Source organism: Cavia porcellus, unplaced genomic scaffold, assembly GCF_034190915.1.
Source record: "Cavia porcellus strain 051 isolate PalLab524CR breed Dunkin Hartley unplaced genomic scaffold, mCavPor4.1 scaffold_12, whole genome shotgun sequence".
Taxonomy (NCBI): domain Eukaryota; kingdom Metazoa; phylum Chordata; class Mammalia; order Rodentia; family Caviidae; genus Cavia; species Cavia porcellus.
The window spans coordinates 43,357,040-43,369,942 of NW_026947495.1; the positions used below are offsets into that span (position 1 = coordinate 43,357,040).

Genomic DNA, 12,903 nt, shown 5'->3' on the forward strand with positions numbered 1-12,903 from the left:
GTAAATATGTGAATTACTTGAACACTATCTATCAGTATGATGTAATACAAATGTTAAGTGATATTAACACTGAAGAAAACATAATGGCAATTTCTTAAAACTTCAAAAATACAACAACTAAGTAATCCAACCATTTAATGCATAAATATTTAGTCAGAGAAATGGAAATATATCCTCATAAAGACTGGCACACAAATTTTTATAGTAACTTTATTTGTATTAGAAAAAACTGGTGACAACCCAATATGTAGCAACAGATGGATAGAAATAGGTAGAGATAGGTAGATACATAGATAGAAAGAATGCTATTCAGAAATGAAAAAGAAATATTGATAAATTTAAAAGCATGAATGACTCTGGAAATAATGATTCTGAGTAAAACAATTTACACATAAAAGAGTATAGTTTGTTTATATAAAACTGTAGAAAACATAAGTCATCTTGAGGGACAGAAGAAATAATAATAATTTCCTAAGAAAGAAATATGGTTGTTAAGAGGTCTTGAGAGACAGATTAAAATATACATGAGAAAATTTTGTGAGGTGATGGAGATAGCCATTATTAATTATAGCAATAGTTTCAAGAGTATACACATATGCAAAATTCATTAATTAATAATGCCTTTTATCTTGATGTTCATGACCTATTAATTGCAACAACATAAACTTATAAAATCTAAGTATTGAAAAGAAATACAATTGTGATTATTGCTAATAACAATCAATAACCTAGAAAACGCAAAAGGAGATAAACAAGAACAACTGTTATGCCAGATGCAAAGTTGCTGAGTACAGATATCAATGTATAAAAATATAATTTATTTCTAAATTTCATAAACAACTATAAAATTAAGCATAAAATAGTTTATATTATCAAATAAAATCAAATGTCTCAGAATATAATAAAAATGTACAAATTTTTTACAAAAGCAACACAAATATAGTTGAAAGAAAGCCAAGAGATACTAAATGTAAAGGATTATCACGAAGTCAATATTTTTAAAGATATCAGTTCTTTGCAAGGTAACTTATAGTTTCAATATTACTGAAAAAAGCCAAGATATTTTTTAAGAAAAATTAGCACAATGATTCTGAAATGAATGCATATATGGAAAGGATCAAGAATGTTAGGTCAACTTTGGAAAATGAGCACAACTACTGAAAACTTTTGATTAAAAAATGAAAACATTATCACACTACAGTAATTTTGACAGTGTGATGTTGCTGCAAGTATAAAAATAGTTATGGAGTGGTATAGATTCCAGAAACAGAGTCACATGTTTATAAACGCTAGATTCGCAACAGGTTGGGAACGAAACACAGTGGGAAATAGGTTATTTTCATAATATGGAAGCCAAGTCAATTAAATCTCCATGTAGCAGGAGTAAACCCTGACAAACAACGTATACGACAATAATTCTAGCACATCACACACTCTAATCAAAGTTAAATAACTAATACTTCAAGAAATTAATACAAGAAATTGTCTTCAAAACACGGGGGTGTGGACAATGTGCTTAAAAGGGCAACTAGTGCAATAAACATAAACAAAGTTTGAGATCTTTTAGAACTCAATAATAAAAGAAAATAACCTGATTTTAAAATGAGCAAAGGAAAAAAATAGACATTGGGCCTGAAGACGTTTTCAGTAAAGCACAGATACAAGAATTTTTTGGAATAATATCTCTTCAAATAACCAAGGATGATAAAAGGAAATTATTTACAGCTTGAAAACTGATGTTTTCAATATGTTTTGTTTTGTTTTGTTTGAGGTGAGGGAGCTGTTTGTTATATATTTAGTAGCATACAACTGGTACAAGGGTATATTGCCTTTGTTAAATTCACTGAGCTATGCATCTGTAATTTGTAAACCTTTATGTTATACTTCTAAATATGGATTAATTACTTATACAAAAGTAAAAAGGAAGTTGAGACACAATTTAGTAGTAGAACACATTCTTAGCACACAGAAAGATCCAGATTTAATCCACAGCCCCTCCATAAAAGTTAAAGGAGAAAATAATGAAAGTTTCTGTAATTAAAAAACAATCTCTTACAGCTTTGACTAGCAAATATTGTGAAAATATTGACTTTCTCTCTATTTTTAACCCTTAGATTAGGATCACGAACTTTCGTTTTTATAGAGGTCAGATTACCAATCTGAAACAGTGAAAAAAGTTTGTACATTTATTAACCTAGAAATATTCTACACTTCTACACAGAATTTATTTTCTATTTTCTTTGAAAATAATGAACCTATTTGTATATTTGAAACTTGTTAATTAAGTGACTGAGCCCTGTCAGACTCTGGAGGTCTGAATATAGTGCTATTTATGTATTTATTTATTTATTTCCCATATGACCTGGGGCCGATGTATCAATAGCTTCCAGTTTTCTTATTATCAATCTAGAAATAATAAATGTATCTATCATTTTTTCACTCAGAACAATTTGTATATTAAGGGTTATGTGCCAGGTATGGTCTTTAGAGCTGGGTATATATTGCAAGAAGTCCTGTCATCTAAAGTAGTCTTGGGGGAACTTTTTGGAGTTTTTAATGAAAACAAATGGCAACAGCTGGCTGTGGTATGTGTGTTTACCACCATTACTAAATTTACTTATTTTGTAAGGGAACATAAATACATAAGGTGTATAAGTAAAGTCTATAAATGGTGATAACTATGGAGAAAGATGAGGAAAAGCAGTATCACATGTGCGGCATTAATTTAGGAGGTTAATGTTCATTGAGAGGATGATGTTTAAGTGTTGGCTTCAGTGTAGTAAGATGTAATTATAGGAAGTTCCTTATGCAGATAAGGAACAAAAATGCAGATCTGAAGGCTCAAGTATGCCAAATTATTTGAAAAATATCAACAAGGTCAGAAGTAGAGTGATACTTGTGTTGCTATAAACAAAAGTGCTCATATATTGCTGTGATATGATATTTCTAATCTGAGAAAATACTCAGAAGTGGAATACCTGGGTAGAATGGGACCTTCCACCCTAGCTTTCTGAAGAATCTCCACAATGATTTCCATAGTCTTTGTATCAGTCTACATTCCCACCAACCAAGAAGAAGTGTTCCTTTTCCCCATAGTCCGTCCAGCATTTATTGGTCGATTTCCTGTTGAGAACCATTCTTACTGGGATGAATGAAACTTCAGTGTTGTTTTAATTTACATCTCTCAGAAGACCAAAGATGTCAAACATTTTTTCATATATTTATTTGCCATTCATATTTCTTCATATGAAAAGTATGTATTCATTCATGTTAGCTGCCGGTTTTTGGATTGGGACTGAATTTTGGAGTAATCTGATTTTTTTCAACTCTTTATGTTCTAGATTAAAGTCTTTTGTCTGACTGACAGTTGGATAAAAATTTTTAACACCAGAAAAGCCATATACACAAGGTTATATCCATAGACTTTTGAATGGAATCATCAAATCTCAAGAAAACTAATTTTAAACCCCTATTTACCAAACAGCTTCTTGTTTAATTTTTTCCCTGACTTATTCCACACCTTTTGATGTCAGTTTTTATTTTTCTGTCCTAGGTCCTTGTATGACCAGTTGTTTGGTGAATATGTCCTCTAATGAAAGAAGCAAACAGGAAACTGACTAATGTTCTTTTAGATCCGAAGAGCTAATTTTGACAGAATTTTTCTCTGACATTTGTCTTCAAAATAGGAAGGATTAGTAATTAGAAAAATCAACATAATTAAAACATTGTTTAAATTTTACATAGCAGTAATAGAAAAAATAAAGAATATATTGATGCTGAGCCATAAACAATAATTATGACATATACATTGAATAATACTTTCTGAATATTATTGAGAGAACCATCTAAATGTGGATTTAAAGAATATACTTACCACAATTTTTGCATTTGGTATTGGGAATACCTTGGTCCTCACACTGAGATGCATCTCAAACCTTTTTATTTTCTATTTTGAGATAATATCTCATTAAGTTGCTTAGGCTCTTAAGCTTCATTTCTCCTACACAGTTTTTGAGTAGCCAGCTGAGATTACAGAGATGCACCATCACGCACAGGTACTTCTACACATTTTAATGAAGACTTTGCAAAGCCTTGTTGAAAATGTTACAGTCTTATTTAGTAAATTAATTTAAAATTCTATTCAAATATTTTATGGAATAACATATAGATATATATGATATATAATATATATCTATATATATTATATATCATATATATCCTTTGATTGGCAGTAATAACAAAATTCAATGATTAATGGGTAGATTTTTTCAAAATGTGAAGCAGAAGTAATATAAAATTCACTTCTTAATAGTAAATTGCACTAAAATATTTGAGTTTAATCAGGAATTTTATACTTTCTTCTTGAAATTCTAGAGGCTGGTCTGAAACATGATAAAATAGAAGTTACCTTTCATAATGTTTTGTAAAGGAAAGTTCTGAATTTGCAAATTTTGGTTTTATTATCAAAGAGTTTTTTGTGCTGACAAACAGATCGTCCTTCTATTCCTGTTCTTTTATAGGTACAACTAGTTTTTACATCTTAAGCAGTCTAGATCTCTTATGTTAAAGTTAGATAAACAAACTTCCGAACAAGCTGTGTGATGTGGGACACAGTCGCAATTTATTAACTAAAATTTTGTATCCCTTTCCACTTATGGAAGAAGCTTATTAAATGAGCAACGTGGTTGCTGGCAAAATGATCTCCACAAAAACGAGCAATGATTAGGAGGCCATTCAAAAAGCTGATCATGAAAAGACTGATAATAAGCCAGTTTTTTTCTGATACACAGGGTTACTAAAGAAGAAAGACTACACAGCTACATTGTGATCCTGCTATTTACTGGTCCTTCAATAAGCGGACACATCACTCAGTTGTACCTACTGGAGGTGTTTCTGTGACTAACAACACAAAAGTTGTATTTTACATTTGAAATTGAGAATCTGTGTGAATATGTGTATTCATTAATGGTATAGGCTCTCTTACATTTGCACATGTGAAATGATAGAGATAATAATTAGGGTTAGGGGCAATATGTTTTTGGTATAAGTGGTTAAAGTTAGAACCATTAGCAAGTTTAGAGATTTGAGGTGGGGTATACCAGAGAGCAGAAATATTTACCCAAAAAGCATTGATTATCTTGGTTCCTACTCTTAAATAGTTTTAGCAAGGATCATGAAATCTTCTTGGTTCTGTTTTAAGTCTTTAATACTTTATGACACATCAAAAATACCCTTAAAATACTGGAAATTTAGGAAGAGTTATAAATTATTGAATACCTAGCAGTATACTAGGCAGTATATTAATGACCCTCCTTCTATGGTATAATTTAATTCTCAAAACTTCTACAATGGTATATAGTATACATCTGTTTTACTTAAGATAATGATTACTTTTCTAAGGGATATGTGCCCAATGTCACATAAATAGTAAGTGATGGCTATGAATATTTAGTATTTTGTCAATTTTACTTTCAAGTATTCAGACTGTTCATGATCTTCTGAACCTGAAAAGGAAGAAGATTGTGTAGATGAAACAAATTTTGTAGGTCAGTGAATAAATATGTGATTTTTCATTTACTAATTTTTTTATTTGATTGAGTTAGATGCTTTTATAAGTTGGTTTTAGTACAGTACGGTTAACATTTTCTGTTTCAATAGGTGCCTACAAAGCATGACACTAGACCTTATACCAATTTTAAATTGCAGAGAACTGGCAGCTCATGTATGGTAGTTTCCAGATTTCTGGGGAGCGAGTATTGTCGACTTTAATTTTTAACCATGCTCACAGTTTTCATTGTTCAGTGCTGAAGAAACCTTGAAAGATAATATAGCATCATGTATGTCACATGCCATACTTAGTCCAGTTGTACAGTTTATGACAAGTAAGTGCAAACTCTATTTCTTTACATTTAAGAGTCTTAAAGTGATTACATATTTTGAAAGAAAGATAAGTCTGGGTGTTTACTTGATAAAATGAAATGTAAAATGGATAATTTCATATACATATATACACACACATACATATACAATGACCTTTTGTTCAAGAGAAGCAGCACAATAATGTCAATAAAAATGACATGACCAAAAGTATGGAAACAATTTTGCAGAGCTATTTTGTATATCCCTGAGGCATAGATACACTTAAACACTTTCCTTCCTATTTTCTTTATGAATTTCAGTAATTGTCAGTATCTTATAATATAAATTACAAAGGTCAATTCTCATGTTTAGAGTATTCTAGTGGAGAGTCTAGCATTATTTTCTTTTAAGGGCATAGACTTTATTGCTTTGATTCTATTTGGATTGCTATTGCAAACAAAAGTGCACCAATCATCACTTCATATCTAGCATATTTTTTTATCTTAAGCTTAGAGTCATGGAGTCAATTTAAATTTTCCATAAACATTTTGACTTTAAGATTCTGCTCAGTTTTACTATGATACTTTTTAGCATAGTTTTATTTATAAAATGTCCTATGTTTTTCAAAGGAAATATATGTATATATACATAATATAAAGTATATATAATCATATTTATAGTTTCTGTTTGTCTGTTTTATTTCACTTTCTAGCTTTATCTTTCTATCTGTTTCTCTATCTACTTACTTATCTATCTGAAAATTATTAGATATAGGAATTAGTGAATTTATGACATGTTATGAACTCCAGGCTAATGAAAATTCCTAGTAATATGTGCATTTTTTGTTCTTAACTTGTAGTATAATTTGAACTTCTAATCTTCATAAATAAATTAAATACATCTTTTATTTATATAGCTGAATTTAATACAATTCTTATTATGATAATCAACTTTCCGTAATGAATAAATTGTTATTTTGTCAGTTCACTTTGAGAAGACTGCCCCTTCACATCCAATTAGCATCACAGGTAGATTTAAAGTGAACAGACATTATCCTACCCAGATAGTTAGATAGTTTTCAGGACCAAACATTTGTCAGTTCACTTAATGCTTTTTACTTCCTGTTCTGTATTAAACATTGAATAATTCATATTTGCCTATTTAAAAATTTTGTGTCCAATTCACATTGTTTTGTTTTGTAAATTATGTTGCAACATAAATAATTGCTAACAGGATAGCTGAAGAAAAATGAGGCTTAGCAAGAAAGTCTAAATGATTCTGGGAATCTTTTAAAATATTTAAATTTTAAAAAGTGGCTTTGATACGTTTTTATATTTGACTCACTCTAAACGTAAAAGGCATTAATGCATAAATGTAAAAGATACTGTCTTATGGAGTTAAGAAGTCAGATCTAAGCTATCTGTCGGATAAAAGATTTTGCAGTGGTTGCATTGAGTTTGGTGGGCTCATGAGTAAAGCTTCAAACAACTAATTAAAGCACCCTGATTTTTTCCAAACAAAGGACAGTATTTTAATAGAACTTCAAAATAAATTTCAAAGGAAAATTAAAGTTTTATCTATGTATTTGATAAGCATTTATTTTAAAATTTATATAGAATAGTATTAAATTGTTAAATTTGATTAATAGCTAGTTGTATTATTCATCCAACAAAAATTTACCATACAAAGCACACTGCTTTGAATGAAGCTATATCACTATATAAATAAGTAGATCTACTCTTTCCCTTCACATATTCTACTATACATTTGAGACATTATATCCCAATCAGATGGTTATGGAAGAATACACATTTGCTACCATAAAAGAGATGCAAATCTTTATGTAACATGAGACAGAATATATAGATTTGAGTATAGAGTGGTACCTTTGTTCAAAAATTTAATTCTTTCCACAATTATGATCACAAATTGAGAAGGATAAGAACTAAATCTAATTCAGTGGGGAGGTTCATTGTTGATCTTATGGGGAAGTTTGATTTGGTTCTTATCCAATTTGATTTGTGCCTAGAACTGTGGAAAAAATTAAGTTCATGAAGAGAGGTACCTCTGTATTGATTTTGAAATTTATTAAAAAGTTATATTTTCACATAAATTAATAGATTACAATACTAAAATAAGACCTATTGAATTGTATAGGAATTCAAACCTTTTATCAGAAAATGTAAAACAGAGATAAAGGATTGATTTGAAGAATCTTCATGCGTTATTAGAACAGCTCACCTGTAGTTGACATGGCTACCAGCACCAAACAAATTAATGCCATATGGAGTAGAATTATCTGATATTTATGCCGGTAGAGCTTTAGATTGTTACCTGGAGTTGTATCCACTAGAGGTCCCTACCCAGTCTCCTTGCTCCAGCTTCTCCAGTGAACTATAATTTCAAGTGCAAGCTCCAATTTCTCCTAGGAGCCCTTAACAAGATTCTTACTATCAGAAGCTACTTGATTATGTACACTAGCAACTTGAGGTCATCCTACTTGGCCACTTCTGATGGATGAGCTGATCAGTGTATAGCAGCATGTTTGTAAATACTTTATGATACAATACACTAGTCAGAAAGTTCAGCTCTTAGTCTGTTTCAATTATGTTCCAGAACTTGTTATCATCGAACCTAAGTACATACTTGTTCATTTAGTACACACATCATTGAAACTAAGCATTGATAAGATCAGAGTCTTCATATTTTTCATTCCCATCGTTTTTCTGTGTCTTCCAAATAATCGCAATGTTGTAAACACTTCATGAATATTCACTACACAAATGACCATGTTCTAATTTCTGTTAGGTCTGCTTTTATTTTCTGCTTTTTGTCAACACCTGCCATAATGTCTAGCTCATTGTACGTATTAAGGAAAAGACAGTGTCCCAGTTATAAAGATTTTTGTAAAGGTCATTAGACAAAAACCATTGAAATGTTAGCATTGTTATTGATTTTCGCTTTTGAACACAAAATTCCTGCTTCATATTTCTCTTTCTAATAGCTCTAATCTCCTGCATATGCAATGTTCTGTTTGGGGGGAAGTTTTGAGCAAAAGCTAAGAATTACTGGGGAGCCATTTGGGACTATAATGTAAATGTAAATTTTGCCAACTAGATTTATGATTCTTGCCTAAGTTTAATATTATTAGAAACACTGCAAATGGAATTGATCTTTTTATAGAGATGAAGAATATAAGGATAGGCATTTAATGTCTCTCAAGGACATATGACTAGTAACAAGAGAATCATATCTGCTGGAACAGAGCTTTTCATAACAGAACATGCAGTGTTCAGTGACCTGTTGTCACAACTGGGACTTCTAAGTGGGAGTAATAAAAATTCCAAAGACAGTATTATGATGTTTTGAGATGAGGGTCTTGCTATGTTGTTCACTCTGGTCTTGAACTCTTAGGATCAAGCTACATCCTTGCCTTTGCCTCTCAAGAGGTTAAATCCAGGCTTTTGCTTCTACACCCTGCTGATGTACCTTAATTGTTTGTGGTGTGGGAGTGGCAGAATGGGTAATGTAGTAATTAAATTGATAGTTGATTCATAAAAAGGTACAGACAACTTTACAAACTGCCCTAAGACATCAACAGCATCGCTGTCATCGCTTACAATTAAGTTTCAGGTATGTAAAAATAGTTCTCAATATTTTTGAAGTGGCTATCCTACCAACTGCCAAATAAACCATAAAACACGTGAAGAGAGAATGGAGAATGAGAAGAAGGGATCTTTGTCAAACTCTTCTTACAAATAAGAAAATAGACTGAAGGAAGTCAAGGGCCAAAAGAACTAACTAAGGGCACATAGTGAATACATGATCAAACAGGGATTTGAACATAGCAGTCTAATTTCTTAAAATTCCTCCTACATGGGAGTGGAAGACAGACAGGCCTCAGCTCTTGTTCATCCTGTATCCTGAGTTTGGTACTCTCTCAAAATCCTTACATTTATTTAAATGCTATTTATTATCATGGATTTTCTGCTACACTACACATTAACTTAGATATGCAAGCTTTCAGGTACTTTGATATGCATGCTGTGCGTGTTAGCTACCATATTTGTTCGCCTGAGAAAGAAATTCGAAGTCCCACGTTTTAGTTGACCGCTGCTTAAAAAATTTAAGACTGCAATGACGTGGTCTATGTCCCCAGTTCTGTTAAGAGAGCATTTTGTGGTGGTGACAGCCGCAGGCACCAACCAGAATACTAGGACCCTGTCGGGGTGCATGAACCATATTGTCAAAGAGGCCAAAGTCTTGTCTTTTTTACATCAAGGCGTAGAAACCTTAATCGCTCAAGTCCCTTTCAGGATCTCTCCAAGGGAGAGCCGTCGGCAAGGGTGGGGTTGTTGGAACTTTCCCGAGGGCAGCCCCGACCCCTAGCTCTCCTCTAAGAGACTCGCTGTTGCAGTCGGCGCACACTGTGTACTTAAACCAGCTTTTGCACCACGGGCCCCCGGGCTGATCGAGGGTCGAAAGCCAAGCTCCCCGACGAAAAGCCCACCCCACAGGCGCCCTTGGGGGCCGTGCCTGGCAAGTATCGCGGGACTTGTGCACGTCGCAGCTTGGAAGCACCAGGAGCAGCTGGAGCGCGCTCGGTGCGCACCGCCCCAGCCCGGGGAGGAGCGGGAGCCGGCAGGGGGAGGGCTGGGGTGCTGGTTACGTAAATGATCCTAGCCCAGTGAGAGGCCTCCAGGCTGGGGCTTCGAGGGGGGAGGGACCGAGCCAGGAGGAGGGGCTGGGAGGCCGCGGGCCGGGGGGGCGGGGGCCGGGGCCAAGTGACCAGGCGGCGGCGGCGGCGGCGGCGGCGGAGGTGACAGTGTGCCGGAGCCCTCGCTCGCTCTGCTGCGCTCCCGGCCTCGCCGCGCTCGCCGAGCCCTCCCGCCCGCCGCCGCGCTATGAGGGAGCCTCTCGGGGGCTGGCCGAGGCCGGAGCCGGGTCGCTGCGCTCCCGGGGCAGTGTGAGGAGAGGCGCGGGCGGGAGCCCGGCTGCGCGCAGCGCGGCTTCCAGGTGAGCGCGGGCTGGCGAGCCCCGCGCTCTGCGTGTCTGGCCGGCGCCTGCTGGGTTCCACCGGGGCTGAAGCCCGCGCGCGGACCGCCCTTCTCTTCGCGGGATCCTTAGCCACCATAGCAGGTCTCCGTCTCTCCCTGTCTCCCCTTCTCTTTCTCGGGATGGGTTGGGACGGTCCCCCTCCGGACTGCCGGAGTGGCGGGGCTGGGCGCCGCAAAGTCCCGCAGCGAGTGTCGGCGCGCGGGGCTGAGTCCTGGGCAGGGCAGGGCAGGGCAGGGCAGGGCAGGGCAGGGCAGGGCAGGGCAGGCGGACCCGCGGGGCGGTCTCCGGGGAGCCCGGCGGTGGCTCGCCCGCGGCCGCAGGTGCGGCGGGAGGATGGCGAGGCGCGGAACTTTGTGCCGCCGCCGCCTGCTCGTCCTCCGCTGGGCTTTTCCCGCTCCCCGCTGAGCCGGAGCGCTGGGTCCGGCTCTGCGCCCCGTGGAGTCCGCTGCAGGGATAGCTTGGCCTCTCCGCCCCGGCAACTTTCTAGCACCAGCTACGGACAACCTAGGGGGCGTTGCTACTCGGCCCCAGCACCGGGCACGTTCTGGTTCTTGGGTATCTTCCTTGAAGGTTGCCTTCTTTTTCTGCTTCTCTTTGCCTGATTTAGTGTTCTCTCATTCGCTCTTTTCCTCTCTGATTCAGTTTCCGTCCATCTGATTCAGACTTTGCTTCCTCCTGTACCTAACCATTTCTGTCTTTTTCATTCTGTTTCCCGTCTTTCTTGGGATGTCTGTATCCGTTATTTACTTATTTTTTCTTTTTGCCAGTCCTTCCGTCTTGCAGCGCCCCCACCCCCTCTCTCGCTGCCTGTGTCTGTCTCCTTCTGTCTTCCCTCTGAGCCCCCCCCCCCCCCCAATCCTGAGGTGCATGGGGCCGGTGGTGCACATCCTGGTTATGCAGAAGACCTCCAGGTGCAAAGATTTCTGCCCTGCGCCGGCAGGAACACGGGGATCAGATCCAGGCAGTCTGCCCTTGTCTGGGCTGTGTTGAAGCTGAATAGGGGGCATAAATGTTAGAACAGAGGGCTTGTGCTACCCTCCCTATTTGGGGTCCAAGGGTACTGGCAGGAACCTCAGCGCGCCGAGGCTTCTGGTCTGGGCATGGAAAGCTTGGGGGAGCTCCTTCTGTGCGCTGTCTTTTGACTATGTTCAGTTTCCAGTTGGAGAATGTGTTACTCAGATATCGCAGGCAGCTGCAGGTAAGTCAGTGGACAAGCGAACAGAAACTGCAGGGTTCAGGGAAAACTAATTTCCAAAGGATGGGGAATGTTTGCAGCCAAGGTATTATGGCCACAGAGAGGTGCTCTGGGGACAGAGGAGGCATGCCTGCCTTAATCTGCCTTAGCCTAGTCTTTAGGAGAGCAGCTACCTGGAAGAGATCATGGTCACTTTTTCCAGTACATCTTAGGTTTTTTACTTGCAAGGCTAAAGACACTTACGCAGCCCAACGTGTGGAAATATCTGGCTCTCCTGGAGTCCTCACGTTTTCAGCTTTATGTGAAATCTAGCTTTGCTTTTCTTTTCCTTTTCTTTCTCCTCCCCTCGCCTTTGCTTCTTTGTCCATGCCCTCTAGTGTTAAAGAAACCTGCTGGTTTGAGAATATTGAAAGTAAGGTCAATCTATTGGTGCTTAACTTTGAGTTTTTCACCTTTTCTTGTGATACCCATATCCTTTCCTTTTCCTCAGTGACTTTTGTATTGTTCTACTAATGTTTCCTTTCTTTCATTTCTAAACTCTTCTGTGCCTGAGTAATTAGGACCTTAATATTGAAACCTTGTTTGTTTGGCTTCAGAGAAGGATAGATCTGGAGAATTTCTGTAGCTTAAAACAGGCTTTAAATGTGAGAAAACAAAACAACAAAACTAAAATGTGCATTACTTCCAACTGTTTGTCATAAACCAGAATTTTACGTGTTTCTTGTATCTCCTTCAACACCACTGATAATTTTCTGCCTGCTCCTGCTTGTGTTTGAGTTACCCTTTCTATT

The 12,903-nt window shown here is 37.1% G+C and overlaps 1 protein-coding gene across 4 annotated transcripts in view; it reads left to right on the forward strand.

Moving 5' to 3' along the window:
• Nucleotides 1–10,752: 10,752 nt before the first annotated feature.
• The window catches only part of Galnt13 (polypeptide N-acetylgalactosaminyltransferase 13), a 464,434-nt gene continuing 462,283 nt past the window's right edge, over nucleotides 10,753–12,903 (forward strand). For 3 of the 4 annotated variants that reach the window (XM_063259107.1, XM_063259108.1, XM_063259104.1), the window contains exon 1: nucleotides 10,859–10,998. The gene's annotated coding sequence lies outside the window, so the exon portion shown is untranslated. Of the gene's footprint in view, nucleotides 10,999–12,903 lie in introns of all 4 variants that reach the window. The other variant, XM_063259105.1, reaches the window with a different exon arrangement.